Raw genomic sequence first — 16,796 nt, forward strand, 5'->3', positions numbered from 1 at the left:
GCACGCAATTGGCGGTGGCATGCCAGGATGGATTTTGCCTGCAGGCGCTGGATTCGCACCATGCTCCCCTCAAGGCCTTGGAACACTGTGCCCTCTCCTGATGGACATGCACTGCTGGGAGTGCGTGGGCGGTGATTGGTGCTGGCCTGCTGGGTGGGCTGCTGTGCTACAGGTGTCGCTGGTGTGGGTGCTGGTGCCTGACCCGCAGCTCCCGCCATGATTGTCATTGGGGCCACAATACTCCTCCTGGCTGGTGATGTGGCAGGTGCTGGATGGGACCGTGAGGGGGAGTTCTCAGCTGAGAACACCAATGGGGGGGATTGTGATAGTTGGGGGGAGTGGGGAAATACGAGGGCATGTACAGGGTCGTCCTCATTGACCATGGCACTGCTGTCCTCCTCCTCCTGCGAGGCATCCATGGTGCTTGGCCCTGCCACCACACTCTGCGCCGTCGCTGGAGCTGTCGCTTGTGCAGCTGATGCTCCACTGCCTGCACTGCCTGATGTTGCCCCTAGGTATAAAGAAGCATTTGTGAACTTAGTGCAAATGTCTTACAGTCACTACAATAAAAGCATTGCACATGTCACTTTCATTACTCTGATTCTTTTTTCAAGTGCCTTGCAAATTAATGTGCACTGACAAATGTTCCTACATTAGCTGACTACATTTCCCATTATGCATTGCTCATGTATGGTGCTAGCAGTACTGGACTGGGGTTTGACTGTACATTCAGGCTATAGGGGAGGTGTCTGGTTGGGTGTGTCATGCTGCGCATGCTTCTTACCTTTTGCTGTAGCTCTGGCTGAGCTGTCCATGTCCCCTACTCCCACCACACTCTCCGTCTCGATGGTCGTGGCCACCAGTTTCTCCAGGTCAGTCAGGGGGGGGCGCGGGGTTCCTGCCTCCACCAGTCAGACCTGCCTGCTTGTGGAGCTCTGACAATTTCCTCTTGGTGAGGCTCCGGATGTCATAAAACCTCTTCTTGAGGTCCTCCGGGCTCCTGGGGGTCACACCAACTGCATTGACCCTCTCACTTATGGCACTCCACAGTTTCCTCTTGGTAGACACTGGGACTGTGAGGGACAGCCTCCCATAGAGCTGTCTGTGGACCCTCGCCACCTCCTCCACCAGTACTTGCAGCTCCATGCTGCTAAACTTCACTTTGCGCTTCCTCTCAGCCTTCTGGCTCTCTGAGCTGCTTGCCATTTCCACTGTCTGCAAAATCAGCTACCACTCTCTCTGCTGCTCCCTCTCACTGCTCAGCTCTGGCTGCCTCTCCAGAAAGTTCTGATGAGTTGCACCTGCCTGGGTAGCCACTCCCTGGTAGGGTGGGGGAGGGTGGTTCCACCTCATTGGCTGTTTTAATTGGTTTCACTTTTACTTGCTTGCCGAATCCGTATTTACCGATTCGGTATTTACCGAATCGGTATTTGCCGAATCGGTAAATACCGAATCGGTTTTTCCAATGCATTCCTATGGCCCTTTTGGCCCATAGGCTTGTATTGTCATTACCGATTCGGTATCTACCGATTCGGTAATTACAGATTCTGTAAGTATCGAAACACGCTACCGATTTTTACCGAATCGGTATTTTACAGATTTTTTTTCTCTACATCTCATTTTCCGATTTCAGAATACTGATTTGGTAAAAATCGGTATTTTAAAATCGGTTAATGACTTTTACGTACATCGGGCCCTAGGTGTGGTATCTTTTTGTTTGGTGCGTTCACTGTTTTACAGTTTGCAGTGCTGCACAAATACTTTACACATTGCCTCTTACGTTAAACCTGACTGCAGTGTGCCAAGCTACCAGGGGTAGGCACATGCGAATTTAGGGTGTTTTTGTGACTTACCCTGACTCGGATTGTGGTTCCTGCTTTGACAGGGTGCATACCTAAGCAAACCAGAAACTCAATTTCAATTAGCCCTCCTTTTATTTTTGTGACGTTTGAGAGACAACATATTATCCTAGGCAATGCAAATTGCAGTATTTCTTTCATATGAATAAGGCTAGAGACATAACAGAAAGTCTATTTCAGCAGTATAAAATATAGTCCTACTATTATGTCCTTGTCCCTAAAGACATCATAGGATTACTATCTCGTACAATCAACCCAGGGCTGTTGAAATGGCAGCAGTAAGTATGGGGTACACTGAGAAGGTAAGAGAAAATATTGCTTAGCCCTGTGGTTGCCAGGGAGATGAACTACTCTGCTCTAAAGGGACCAGACAAGACCCTGTGAGCACTTAAAAATAAATGAATAAGCATTGGCAAAGCCAATAGGTTTTGATTAGCCACGCCAATACCTTTTGCTCATGCTGAATAGCATAATCAATAGGGGGGAAAAGGAGGGTTGATGTTGCTGCTCGTGGATGTGGCATTTTACAGGTGCACTTACAGGCAAGCATCATGACATATTCATTGTAATGCAGGTACATTTTTTTTTTCTATTTACCGATCCAAAATGGATTTGAAAACAAAAAATATGTATCATGATGTAGTGGAGAGAAAGTGATTTCAATCAGAAATCAGAAAAGCATTATAGCTGGAACCAATTGGAAACTTGGCCCTCCAGAAAAAGAAAAGAGCATGGGGTGGTGTGGTCAAAAGTGGAGCAGGTCCGGGTAGCGGGTGAGGGGGAGGAAGGGAAAAGTATACAAGCGAGGGAGCAACAAACGGGGTGGGGGAGACACACATGAGTAGAGAAAAAAAGTGGATTGACGGGAGGAGCACAAGGATAAGAGCAACACAGAGTGCGGGGGAGGAGCACACAATGATAAAACTGAGCATTACAAAGTGTAGGGGGAGAGAAGCACGCAAGGCAGACGGGCGGAAAAACATGCACTCTCATGAATCGCTTAAGAAGGCGGCAGGGGACAGCAGCATCAGTTTGCAGGTGCAGGCACAGTCATGCGCCAAGAGGTATGTGGGTGACGCCAGTAAAGTTTTTTTTTATTTATGGATCCAAGATAGATCTGAAAAGAAAAAAAAATGTATGATAATGATGTGGCAAGAAAGTGCTTTCATTTAAAAAGCAGAACGGCTGGCCTTAATTTGATGCCTGGCCTCCCAAAAAAATAGGGCCCGGGGGCAGCGGAGAGGAAGGTCAGGATAGCGGGTAAAGGAGAGGATGGGAAAATCACACAGGGAGGGAACAACAAGGAGGGCGGGGTGAGAAACACACGAAGGAGAGAACAATCGTGGGGTGAATGGAGAAGCACACAAGGGAGAAGCACGGAGCATGGGAGGAGAAGCATTCAGATGAAGAGCGAGCAGCACAGAGTGCAGGGGGATAGAAGCACATGAGGGAGGTAGCTAGAAAACACATGCACTATCATGGAGCGGTTAAAAAAAAAGTAGTTCCCTAAAAGTGAGCAGTGGAGGAACACAAGTAAATACAATATGCTCCGAGGGAGGGCAAACACAAGATGAACAGGGCAAACCATTGAATAAAAAAAACAAGCAAATGAGTTTGACAATAAAGCTAACCAATTATAAGCAATGTGTGGGCCTTAAACCACTGCACGTTCTTGGTAAGGTGACAACGGGTTGCAGGTGTTTTAGGCTCGACCCCAAACAAGCATTGGCAAAACCAATATTTTTTGCCAATGCGAGATATATTGACTTTGCCAATTTATTTTTTACATGTTGCACAGCAGCATGAGCTGCAGTGCAACATGGCTTTAAGTCATATTGATTTTTTTTTCAATCGATATCCCACATCATAATTGGAACAGCTTTAGGCCCCAAACCAATGGCGCAGCCAATACTGCATTTGCAATTAATGTTGTCCCTTTTTTTTGATTTCACTTCTTTTTGCAAAAAAAATGCAGTATTGGCTGTGCCATTGATTTGGGGCCTAAAGTTGTTCCAATTATGATGTGGTTTAGTTAAACACGTGCTGTTTGGGCTGAGCACGTTGACAGTGAGCACGCAATATTGAACTTTGAAGGACAAAATAAACGGACGAATTACAGGAAAACAGGTGTGCAACCCATACATATATGATGTTCGGTGTCCCAACACAACATTCCTCCTTTACCCAAATAAAACAGAACATGGAAATAGCTTGGCACATTGAACATTGTCTCACTGTGCGCTCCACCCAGTCATATAGACCAGGGAACCAGACCTTGCACCAGAGCATGAACTTTGTCTTCACCACTCCCTGATGTGCAGAGTGGGCTAGATTGACCACCTGTTTTTGTTGTGACGTTGGAATGACAAGCCGAGTGTCTCTTAGTAGACATCATTCAGGAGAAATAGCAAGTTCATGCAGGATGTTATGTAACAATTACAATATCAAACGAGTATGAGTATCATCTGTTCGATGTGAGGCATTATCAACATTATCAATGAGGGTGTTCCAGTTTCCCGAAGCCACTGCTGAAATTGCTCACTGAAGACAGTTATCTGACCGGGTAGTGGTTATAATGTCATCCAGGGAGATTGGCAGTGGCCTTGACTGCTCTACCACTAACCTCATGTACTCTTTCACATCTTCAGGGTCTGATTCTTCACCGACAGTGGCTGGCCTAGCATGCCTCGAGATATAATCAGCTGGGTTGTGAGACCCCGGACAATACACTATGGTGAAGCAGTATTCTTGTAACTGAAGGATCCAATTTTCGGTCCTAGGAGGTGTTTTGACGGGGATCCTGTAAACAGAAGTATCAGAGGTTTGTGGTCCTTGTGCACTATAAACAGTTTGCCATAAAAGACAACATCCCTAGTATACGGCAATAGCTTCCCTCTCAATATGAGAGTAGAGCTGTTCTGTATCTGTTAGAGCATGACTAGCATATGCTACCGGGGTCCATTCACCATCGCCCTGTTTTGCAAGAGTATAGCCAGTAGGGCTTGCGTCCATGGATAACTCTGATTCATGTCGAGGGTCAAAGTAAGCCCGCTTGGTTTGTGCTGACAGGGCATGTTTTGTTGCTTGGAACACTTCCTCCTGGGCTGGCCCCATCCCCAAACTGCATTTGCTTTGGTGAGTTCCCAGAGAGGGGCTGCGAGTGTGGTCAAGTTTTGAATAAAAAGGCTACAGTAGGTAACCATCCCCAGGATGTTGCAGACACCTATAACGCCGGACACCTATAACGCCGGCTGGAGCTGGGCCTGACAGAATGTCCAGAACATTTGTAGGATCAGGCATGACCCCCTGTTCAGAGAACCGGTACCCGAAGGTCATTTCTTGTTGGCAAAAAGCACACTTTTCACAGTGTAAGGTGAGTCCACTGTACTGTAATCATTTGAACATTGCCTTCAGCCTTTCAAGATATCTTGTGATAGTTGGGGTATACACTATGATGTCATCACTGACATTGATGGCCCCATTCAAGGCTAGCCAACATGCCCCTGATAGTCTTCTGAAAAACTTCAGCTGCACTTGACACCCCGAAACGGAAGTGTTTGTATCTCCTTTTATCTACATATGGAGAAAGTACTGATCACTCTGTACTCCGGAGCCAGCAACAGCTGATGGTATTGATGGAGCGAGATTCAGAATGATATTTTGTTCTGGCACGCAAAGTTAAACTTCCATAATAATATAACCGTTTAACTGATTTGTGATGAATTATTAACCAACATAGTTTTAAAAATGCATTTACACAACAGGAGGGACTAACTTATGTGCTCTTTGTTGCAATAGCAAGTGCGTTGAAAATAATAAACTAATCTTGTCTATTGTCTTTGTCAGTATTAAATGCGGCTGATTAATTAATGGCATGTGCTTATTTGTGTGCTTATGTTATGTCTTTTTGTCTTTATGTGGCATAAGTTTGTGGAGAATCTTGCGGCCTATAGAAGAAGGTAGATAAAACTGCAGCTTTGTGTGCACAGCTAGGTAACATAAATTAATGGGTTAATAATTAGCAAAGGGGGTGGGTAACAGAATGGGTTTCAAATCTCTAATTAATTGATGTCTTGTGTTTGTTTAAATAATAGTTTTCGAGTGAGGCCTAAAGGGTACATAGAAAAGATGGCGTTGTCAAGTCCTGAGAAATAGGTTTTGCCACAGTAGGGAGCAACAAACTCAAGCTTATGAGACGACCACACTGGGACGTTTAGAGAAAGCCCTCACTCACCACCTAGTGATGACATGCTTCATCATCGGGCTCCACCAAAGAGACCGAGTGTCTCTTTGGTGTGCTACAACGCCAGATCTACTGCGGAGCGGGATAGTGAGTTAAGGGCGTGTTGTGCAAGATTAAGCTAGTGAGTGATGGGGGTATAAAAAAGTCAGTAGTGTATCACAAGGAAATTTTTATTCTATGACCACTAAAGACAATAATTAAAATTATGTGTATGGAAGCAGTCCACATTAAGTTGAGTGGAGGATTCCTATGCATCAGTCGACATGTTTTTCGCCATCGAAACGGTGTGATTTTACCCGGCAATTCTTCAGGACTAAAAGTGTTCTATACCCTGGTGGAATGGACGCGCTAAGGCCCACCCTTACCTAGGGGCGTGAAAGTGAAAATTAAACAAAATGGTGAAAAGTGCAAAAATTAGGAAGAATAAATGGCTTCCTAATAACTCCTGGTTTAGGAGGCTTCGATTTAGTGGTTTCTGCACTTTTCTGGTGTTAAAATAAATCACCATGGATCTCAGGAGGGGGGTGGGAGTGTATTCGGCACACCGCCCTTGACGCTCGGCACCCTCAGTCTACCTGCATCGCCCTCGGATTGGATTGTCCAGTCCGAGGGCGATGCAGGTAGACTGAGGGTGCCGAGCGTCAAGGGCGGTGTGCCGAATACGCTCCCACCCCCCTCCTGAGATCCATGGTGATTTATTTTAACACCAGAAAAGTGCAGAAACCACTAAATCGAAGCCTCCTAAACCAGGAGTTATTAGGAAGCCATTTATTCTTCCTAATTTTTTGCACTTTTCACCATTTTGTTTAATTTTCACTTTCACGCCCCTAGGTAAGGGTGGGCCTTAGCGCGTCCATACCACTAGGGTATAGAACACTTTTAGTCCTGAAGAATTGCCGGGTAAAATCACACCGTTTCGATGGCAAGAAACATGTCGACTGATGCATAGGAATCCTCCACTCAACTTAATGTGGACTGCTTCCATACACATAATTTTAATTATTGTCTTTAGTGGTCATAGAATAAAAATGTCCTTGTGATACACTACTGACTTTTTTATACCCCCATCACTCACTAGCTTAATCTTGCACAACACGCCCTTAACTCACTATCCCGCTCCGCAGTAGGTCTGGCGTTGTAGCACACCAAAGAGACACTCGGTCTCTTTGGTGGAGCCCGATGATGAAGCATGTCATCACTAGGTGGTGAGTGAGGGTTTTCTCTAAACGTCCCAGTGTGGTCGTCTCATAAGCTTGAGTTTGTTGCTCCCTACTGTGGCAAAACCTATTTCTTAAGACACTCTTTTTTTGTTTATAAATGAATGACCGGGGATTAAGAGTGTCACACGACTCTCCCTACCTCCCTTTTTGTTGAAGTGTGTTGTCAAGTCCTGTCCAGAAAGAGAAAGAGCGCTGCACAGAAGTGGAAACTTTTACCACTTTGTCAAGCTTTGCAAAACTAAATGAACTGTAATAGACGTGCTCTAAGAGTGACTGATTCAAGGACAGGAAACGGCAAAGTTTGCCAAGCTAAGGAAGTCACGGCCTGTGACTCGTGAAATGTTTAATTTTTAAGGAAGCTGCGTGACTTGAGAATAAGAGACAATGGACTCTAAGAAAAGCCCAATCTAGGCTTGGAGAAAGGTGATGACACCATATGAGCTGACATCAGTTAGCCAATGAGCGACGTGGATTTTTGAGAAATTATACAATTTGTAGAAAGTTTAGCCAGACAGAAAGATATAAAAATTGCCCCCATGGGCAGGAGGGCATCTTCTCGCTTTCCGATTCCTGAAGGGCGTGTCGTGCTTTTGGACCTTTGGCGCACGTAAGGATAACAGGCTTTAATGACGTTTTAGGTGGAGAGAGTTTTAGTCAGGGAAATAGACTTAGGGAATGGAGAAACTGTTATTTTGCTTTAACTCATACATGCTGATTTGCTTTGAAGATGTCAGTTCAATAATTCATTTACCTTAATTGATGCTGCTTAATTTGCTAATAAATAAAGATTACCTAATAAAATGCTCTTTCCTGAATAATAAAGTTAATAAAGTAGATTTTTAAACGACAAGCTGGTCTTGTTTATTCATGGTCAAGTTATCATCAGCTGATCCATTAGCCTAAGTGACTTAATTAATATGATAAATGCAAAAAACCATGGTAAGAAATGATAAACTGCAGTTGTATATAAAATTGTAAATAGTTTGTGAATAGGTTTTATTAATTAGGTCACATGATTCAGTCGCCCAAAAATTGTCTCGTTTGTTAATGGGCCTTGTGAGAGATTCATGATTAATGGTGAGTATTATGGTGATGGGTAGTGTTGGTGAGACAGTTTTTCTATAGGGGCGCTGGATCAATTCCTTGGTAGCAGAGTTCGGTTGCTATGGTAACTGACATGCTACATGGTAAATACATAGGAACGATGTTTAACACATGTTAAGTTTGTTGAGTTTGTTCAGTTGTTATATGTAGTCGAAAGGTTTTTTCCAGCAGTGTGAAAATTCCTAGTTGTGCCGGCAAGAGTAGTGTAACAGGTGAAGTTGCACAGTGCATTTGTTCTGTTTCAAAATAGTGGTATTGTCATATATCACTAGTGTTGTGGTCGTACAGCACAAGTTTAGGGATTCTAGGTGTGTAAGGTAAAATGTATAGTGAGGATTGTCTATGAAATTCTAGCTTTTGAGTATAGGGACTTGGAGCCTGTTTTAAAACTCACTGTGAAAAGAGTAGTAGAATTTATCCAAGCTTGAGTGAAGGGTAAGGAAGTGTTGTCTATCTTACTGGCGAGTGAGGTTTTCTTTGGTTGGTTAAAGTCCTACCAAGATACATGTATGTATGGTTAGGGATTTTTCCGTTTGAATGTGCGTAAATGATTTTGTAATATTGATCGAGTCAAACTTTGAATTGTTACTTTATGTACATTCAGACTGAAACGAGTTCGTTATTACCTGCTAGAAGGGTAGAGTAGTCTTACTTTATCAATGAATTTAAATATTCTGTGAGAATAGCGTCGTCTATTTCACGCAAAAGAATATCTGAGTGACTGAAAAGCTATCACTTTATTTTAGCGAAACAGACAAATGGTTTGATTTGTGGAGTTACTAACTGAATTCCATTGAAAAGATTTGTAAAACATGGCGCTGTGAAAATATTTTGTAAAGGAGGGGTTAGTTTAAGAAGCGAAGCTTCTCTGTCCGAAGCTGCAGCGGCAGTATACGTCACTAGTGTCGCGCTGTGATTGGCTAGCATATGTCACAGTATTCGCGCACCGATTGGCTCATGTGACTAGCCAAGCTAGCAGCTGATTGGCTCTCCCTGAAAAGCAGCAACTCTATTGGTTGAGTAAACCAGTGACGTAGCTTCACCTGATTGGCTTGTTGGTGAGTTTCGCGCACGGATTGGTTGATTTTGCGGAACAACCAGGAAATAATTACGATCCATTCTAAAGTAAGCGGAATTGTTTTAAAACATGGATTATTATTATATAAAAGAGAAAAAGAAGCTTTCTTGGTTTCAGAAATTGAAAAATACATTGAAACCTGACAAGAAAATTGAAACGCGAGGTGGAAGATTACTTCATAAGTACAAAACGCCCGCAGGTTATATGTTAGGTGAATATGGTTATCATACTTGCCTTTGGATTGAGAATTGGATGGAATATACCAAGAATGATGGTGTATTAGCATGGCCGGAAGATGGGTCATTTAACATTAAAGTTATGAAAAACTTAAGAGAATAAATGATGACTCTTGAACCAAAGCCTAGACCTACACAATTTGAGGCGTTAGCTGAATGGGAGGATGAGATGTTTGAATTGGAACGAGAAAATAAAGGCATAACAAGAGGTACTAGATTGGACATAAATAGGGAAACTCGTGAGGATAGAATGCGTCGATGGAGACGTAATGCATGTGAGGGTCTGTATCCAGCAAGAATTGGTGAGGTAACTAGTCAGAATAAAGCCCAAAAGAAAAATAATAATGCTGAAGAAAGTGAATTAGAAGATGCAGTTTTAGAAGAGATTTATATTACAAAACCGAAAAAGCCTCCTCCTTATCAACCAGCTTGTACATGGTCTTCCCCGATGGTTCTTTCAGGAACTTCTCCAAGTGCTCCTCCTAGAGAAATGGTTGATGAGACATCACCCAGATTAAATCCGAACAATGCAAAAACTCCTGAAAGAGTAGAAACAAGATCTAATTCTAGTATGTCTGGTGAAAACAGAAATTATGCTGAAACCCCAGTTCACAGAAACGATACCCCAAGAAATGTAATGAGAACAGAAAGATGTGAGGAAAACCCAAATACTTCAGAATATTTCCGATCAAAAGATGAATTAATACAGCAGTTAACAATAAGCATGGAAGCAGTAACGGTACCAGTAACGATTGGACCTGTTCAACCAGTATTTGATCAAAGAGAAATTAGACACTCAGCTTTAACTATTCCATTAAATGCAGAAATTCAGAAAGTGGCTGAACATTTTTATTCAGATTTATCAGAAATTCACCGAGAGAAAACAATGATGCCCGACTTAACTTTTAATCAAAGCTTCTCGAATAAAACTCCATCTGGTGCAGAATCTGATTCTGGAGCTCCGGAGAAGAGCATAAATAAAATAGATTTAACGTAAACTCCACAAAGCTCAGAATTTAAATTACTTGATGTCGCAAAACTGAAAGCAGATTTGGAGGAATTAATTATTGGTACAATTGGACCTGACAATTTGAAGCAATATCAGGATGATGAATTATTGTTTATTTGCAAAAGTATACAATGGAAAACGAAAACAAAGTATGATCAATTAGAGCAATTAGCTGCTGAATTGGAAATTGATTTGAGTAGACAGAAAAATTTGGGAAAGAGTTACAGAGTGGATTTCTCTGAAAAAGACATTGAGAGCATGAATACCACTGGAAGAATTATTCACATAAAATAATTAATTGTGTTCCTAAAAAGATTAGGTGAGTTAAGTAAGTGGAGAGTGAAATGGACTAAGAGAAGAGAGGAAGAAAGAAGAGAAAGAGGAGAAGTAGCAGGTCAGTTTCCAACCGCCCTCCCTGGTTACTTAAGGCGCCATAATTAGTATCACTTGCAGATTACTTGCTACTTTCCCCTGAGGCGGAAGCCGGGGGCGTCTCTCCTCTATCCCTCACAATTGTTATATCTGGCTGAGCATAGCGCGATTTTAAGGCTGTAAATATTTTAAACGGTGCATTTTTATTTATTTGCTGCCTACCTACTTTGCTGATCCTTCGGACGAGATCAGCATCGCTCCAGGGCTCTTGGCATTTGGTTATCCCTCCCGGCGCAGCCGACTGATGCGCTGACGCCGGCTGTCAGAGGGCTAATCCGCCATCTTAGGGGGAGGCAGGGTAGCGGTCCAGCTCTTGGACGCCTCCCACCCTCCACCAGAATGGATATAAACAAGGGGACTTCACGTCCGCGCAGCAGGCGGGCGCAGCGGGCGCGCTGATGGCGCGCCAAAGGCTCGCCTAAGGCAAGCCCGTCTGCACCCGTCCGCGCCTGGCCCGTGCCCTGCGCCGGCCCCCCTGTCACCCTGACTACAAAGATTTGCTGGACTGGTACTCAGCTCCTTCAGTTTAGACAAGGTATGTGCTCTCCAGCTGTTTGTTGCTGCCCACTTAGCCTAGAGGGCCTTCCTTTCAAATGTTCACGCTGTGAGTTCACTCTCACCCCTTTGTTGAATCATCGCCCTCAATCCTTGAAGATTGCTAAATCCCAGCACTGCCCTGGGTTGATAAAGGCTGCTCTAATTAACTGTCGCTCCCTGCCTCGTCACGCTAGCGAGATATGGTTATCACTTGATACTCAGGCCTGGGACATCCTATTTCTTACGGAAACTTGGATTAAAGATACGTCCAAACCCGATATACACTTGGCCACTCCCTCTGGGTACCGATTGGTGGGTATCAATCGCGAGAATGATAAAACTGGAGGGGGTCTTGCCGTTATTTTAAAGTCTCATCTTAACTTGACTGTCAAGAAACTCACCAATATAGGGCTTATTGAAGCCATGTATTTTACGATTTTGGACTCGGCTACCACTATTCTGGCTGGCATCTTGGTATATAACCCCCCCAATGCTTCAACTTCTTCATTAGCCACCCTGCTGCACACGATAGCCGATTTTTCCCTCAGACACGCTTATTTCACGGTATTAGGAGATTTTAACTTACATGCTGACAATCCTTCCTGTGCTCAAGCGTCTCATCTAATTGAGACCTTGCAAGGACTAACTTTGTCCCAATTAGTTCAGGGCCCGACTCATACAGCTGGTCATACTCTTGACCTGATATTCACTAACCATCCTGGTATCACCACTCTCCCCTCACTTCCCCTTACCTGGTCGGACCACTTCCTTCTCCCTTTTGATCTTACCATCCCTTCACTTCCTGTACCTTTAACTCTGAATGGGGAGACAGGGAGAAAATGGCATAAAGTCACTTGCGACGCCGTTGATCCTCGCTTTTCCTATCAGTTTGATCCTCTTTTTAAGGACCTCAACGAGGAAGTGGCGAAATACAACTCCGCTCTTCTAGCTGCGATTGACGTCATCTCCCCATTAAACCCTATTACCTCCACTAGATCTAGGCCCTCTGCCCCTTGGTTCTCCCCCGCTTTGCGAGAGGAAAAGAGCCGCTGTAAACAGCTGGAACGCAAATGGCGGCAGTTATATGACTCTGAGTCAAAAGCAATATACAAGTCTGCCCTGAACAAATTTCAAAAATTAAAACGGTCCACGATGAGAAATTTTTATACCCAGCAAATTAAGAACGCTGAGAATTCTACTAAAATCCTTTTTAAGATAGTGAAGGACTTTGTTAACCCTCCCGCCATGTCGGCTCAGAGTTCCCCTAGCCACGCTTTTTGCAATGGGCTTTCGGACTTTTTTCAGGATAAAATTATTAAGTTAACCTCCTCATTTGAACCAGTCTTGGCCTCCTCTCTGACCGGTGATACTGACTCTCAGAAAGGTTTGTTGAATTCCTTTAAAGAGCTTACTCCTGAGACTGCCACAAAGCTACTTATCCAAGGCAAATCAGGGTCACCGCTTGATCCAGCTCCCGCTAAGGTGATGGGCAATCTTGCCCCGGTTCTGATCAGCCCTCTCCTATCCATCTGGAATTCCTCGCTACGCTCGGGTCAATTTCCCTTTGCTTGGAAACAGGCAATACTGGTCCCAATCCTGAAAAAAACGGATGCGGATCCTTTACAATTCTGCAACTACCGTCCGATCTCCCTTCTTCCTAAGCCAGCAAAAATCCTGGAAAAGGCGGCTCAGAGGCAACTGTCTGACTATTTAGAAGCCAACCAGTTGCTACATGACTCGCAGTCGGGATTTAGAACCGGCTATAGCACCGAAACCGCGCTTTTAGAGGTATCGGAAACTATTCGTGAGTGTGTGGACAGGGGCGAGGAGGCCATGTTGGTCCTCCTTGACCTGTCCGCCGCTTTCGACACAGTGTCCCACGAAATACTACTGGACCGTCTATGGAAGTTGGGAATCGGAGGTACTGTGCTGACTTGGATTAGATCGTTCCTCACAGGGCGGACTCAGAAGGTATTTCTCCGGCCCTTTGAATCAGAGGGTAAACCTCTTTTTTGCGGAGTGCCTCAGGGCTCTGTCCTGAGTCCTCTATTTTTTAACGTCTATCTAGGCCCGTTGGCTAAGGTGGTTGAATCCTGGGGGGTCAGAGTGATCTCTTACGCTGATGATACTCAGCTTGTGTTCTCATTTAGAGATCACTCTGACACCAATTTTACCAATTTTCGTAACTGCCTTAGTAATATTTGCTCCTGGATGGCCTCTAACCACCTAGTATTGAATACCGACAAAACTGAGGCTTTATTTTTTAATCAAAAAATGGCACTTCCCGCTATTCAGTGGTGGCTAATGGTACTGAATCCCCCTCCGGTCCCAGTCCAGACAGCTCGTAACCTGGGCTTTCAATTTGACAATGCTCTGTCCTGCAAATCTCAGATCAACAAGGTTACATCAGCTTGCTTCGGCAAACTACGCATGATCAGGAAGATCTTCCCTTACCTCCCTTTGGATTCCCGCAAGACCATTGTTCATGCCCTGATCACGTCGCATTTAGATTATGCCAACAGTCTTTATGCGGGCGCTCCCCTGTACCTTATTGAACGCTTACAAATTGTGCAAAACGCTGCTGCAAGACTGATTGGCAATATTCCTTTCCGCCACTCGGTTGCCTCTTACCGGAAAAAACTGCACTGGCTTCCCATTGCCCGCCGCATCCAGTTTAAAGCTTTGATCCTGGCCTTCCGTGCTCTTAACGGGTTAGGCCCTGGATATTTGAGAAAGAGACTCAAACTATCTCAGTCTGTTAGATCGTTGAGATCGAACAGCCTACGCCTCCTGGTGGTACCTAGATTTCGTCGTGCCAGGAGCGGGGACAGAGCGTTCGGAGTAGTTACTGCTAAACTTTGGAACAGCCTCCCACTGGATCTCAGGTTCATTGATTCGGAGCCTGTGTTCCGAAGCAAACTCAAAACTTGGCTGTTCACCACCTCATAAGCAGCTTATTCCTTTCTAGCTTGCAATCTGTAGCGCCGGGACACCCCCGAAGGGGGTAGCTGTACGCTTTATAAGCTTCTTAAATAAATAAATAATAAATAAAAAATGAGAGAAATTGCAGGTGGTGGATATGTGCATGTTCCTTGGTCAAGACAGGACATTTTACTGTTTACAAATGATTTTCCTCGGCTGAGAGAAAAACCTGTGGAAAGTTATCGACAGGTAGACAGATTTGTTAAGGTTTCAAAAGTTCTGTGGATTGATCTTGCTGGATTCTTTGACATAGTTGTCCCGTCAGATCTTTGGACAGAATGTAACATTTCTATAGATTGGCCCAAAGAAGAACCTCTCCGAGATAGAGTGACTGGTGCACCTTCAGCAGATGTTATGAATCTGTACGATAAGGTAATTTTTTGGTTGAAAAACAAGATTCCCCCAAAAGAAGTTGATTGTGTTAAAATAGATAGAACAAATCAAGAGCCAAAAGAATCTGTACATTCATTTTATGAAAGATTACTGCTAGTATTCAAGCAATACAGTGGTTATGAAAAGTTGAGTGAGAAGGATAGGAGCCACTTTATTTACAGATTTGTTTATGGCTTAAGACCTGAAATTGGTGAAATGATTAGATCTGGAATAGTTGGTTGGCAATCACTTTCGGTTGATGACATTTTGAGAAAAGCAAAATATTGCAGTGATGAAATAGATGCAAAACAGAAGAAGCTAAAAGAAAAGGCAATGTGGGCTCAGGTAAAAGTAGCTGAACAGCAAATAGCAACCTTAGAAAACAAAAATGTTCATCAGAATCAAGGTAAATTTAAAGGTAATTTTAATAAGCAAAAATAGATGGGAAACATTGAAGAGTTAAAGCAGAAACTCCCATGTTTTAATTGCGGCGAAATTGGACACTGGAAGCGCGAATGTAAGAATCCGCCCAGAAATTTTAAAACTGCATCATTAAATCCACAGATGCAGAATGAGATAAATCTGCAGCAACAGCTACAGCGACAGGTAGTGAATCAGCAGAGTCAGATTCCACAACCGCCACTTCCAAATTGTGTAAATGTGCAGAGATACAATACAGAAACGGGATTCTGCGGAGGTGAACAGGTAAACAGATCACCACGAGTGAATGTGTCAAATGTTTCACAACAGTATTTGTTGAACGAAAATGGAGGGAGTGATTCTGATGATTACTTATGACGGTGCCTGAGAGAGGAGGAAGAGTGTGTGCTTGGAGCCACTCTTGAGGTAGATCAGGCTGGTCCCTTTGTAAATGGGAAGGTGAATGATGTAGAAATCACTTTTTTTGTGGACAGTGGTGCTACCCGTTCTAGTGTTAGATCAGTGGAAATAGAAAACCTACCTCTCTCGGGTGAAAACATTCAATTAGTTGGAGTAGCTAATCAGCAAATTAAAACAGATTTAACGGAACCAGTTAAAGTTGAAATTGGCAAATTTAAAGACAAACATAGATTTGTAGTTTGTACCAGCAGTCCTGTAAATTTGTTAGGAAGGGACATCCTCTGTAAAATGAATTGCAAAATATATTGCTCACCAGATGGTATAGGGCTTTAAACTCAAGAAGAAGATGGGCTTTACAAATTAACAATGTTAATGGTTGAGGCAGAGGAAAGTAAATTATTTCCTGCATTTGATAAAAACAATCTTCCTGAAGAATTAAAAGAGACAGTCAATGCTACAATTTGGGATTTGACTGGAGATGAAATGGGTTTGATGAAAAATGTAGACCCAGTTAAAATAACAGTAAAGCAAGGAGTAGATTTTCCAAACATACCTCAGTATAAAATGAAAGCAGAAACTATTGAAGGTGTTATACCTGTAATTGAAAAATTCATAAAACAAGGGGTTCTAAAAGAAATTGAGAGTAGCCCATGCAATTCACCGATTATGGGAATTAAAAAGCCAAACTGAACTTTCAGGATTGTTCAAGACCTGAGAAAGGTTAATCAGATAGTTATTCCATGTTGCCCAGTTGTTCCAAACCCAAGGGTAATTCTTTATCAGATTCCGCATGATGCAGAATGGTATACAGTCATAGACCTCTGTAATGCATTCTTTACTGTTCCATTGCATCCAGAAAGCCAGCAAATTTTTGCGTTCAGGTT

This window comes from Lissotriton helveticus, chromosome 6 (genome assembly GCF_964261635.1).
Source record: "Lissotriton helveticus chromosome 6, aLisHel1.1, whole genome shotgun sequence".
NCBI lineage: Eukaryota > Metazoa > Chordata > Amphibia > Caudata > Salamandridae > Lissotriton > Lissotriton helveticus.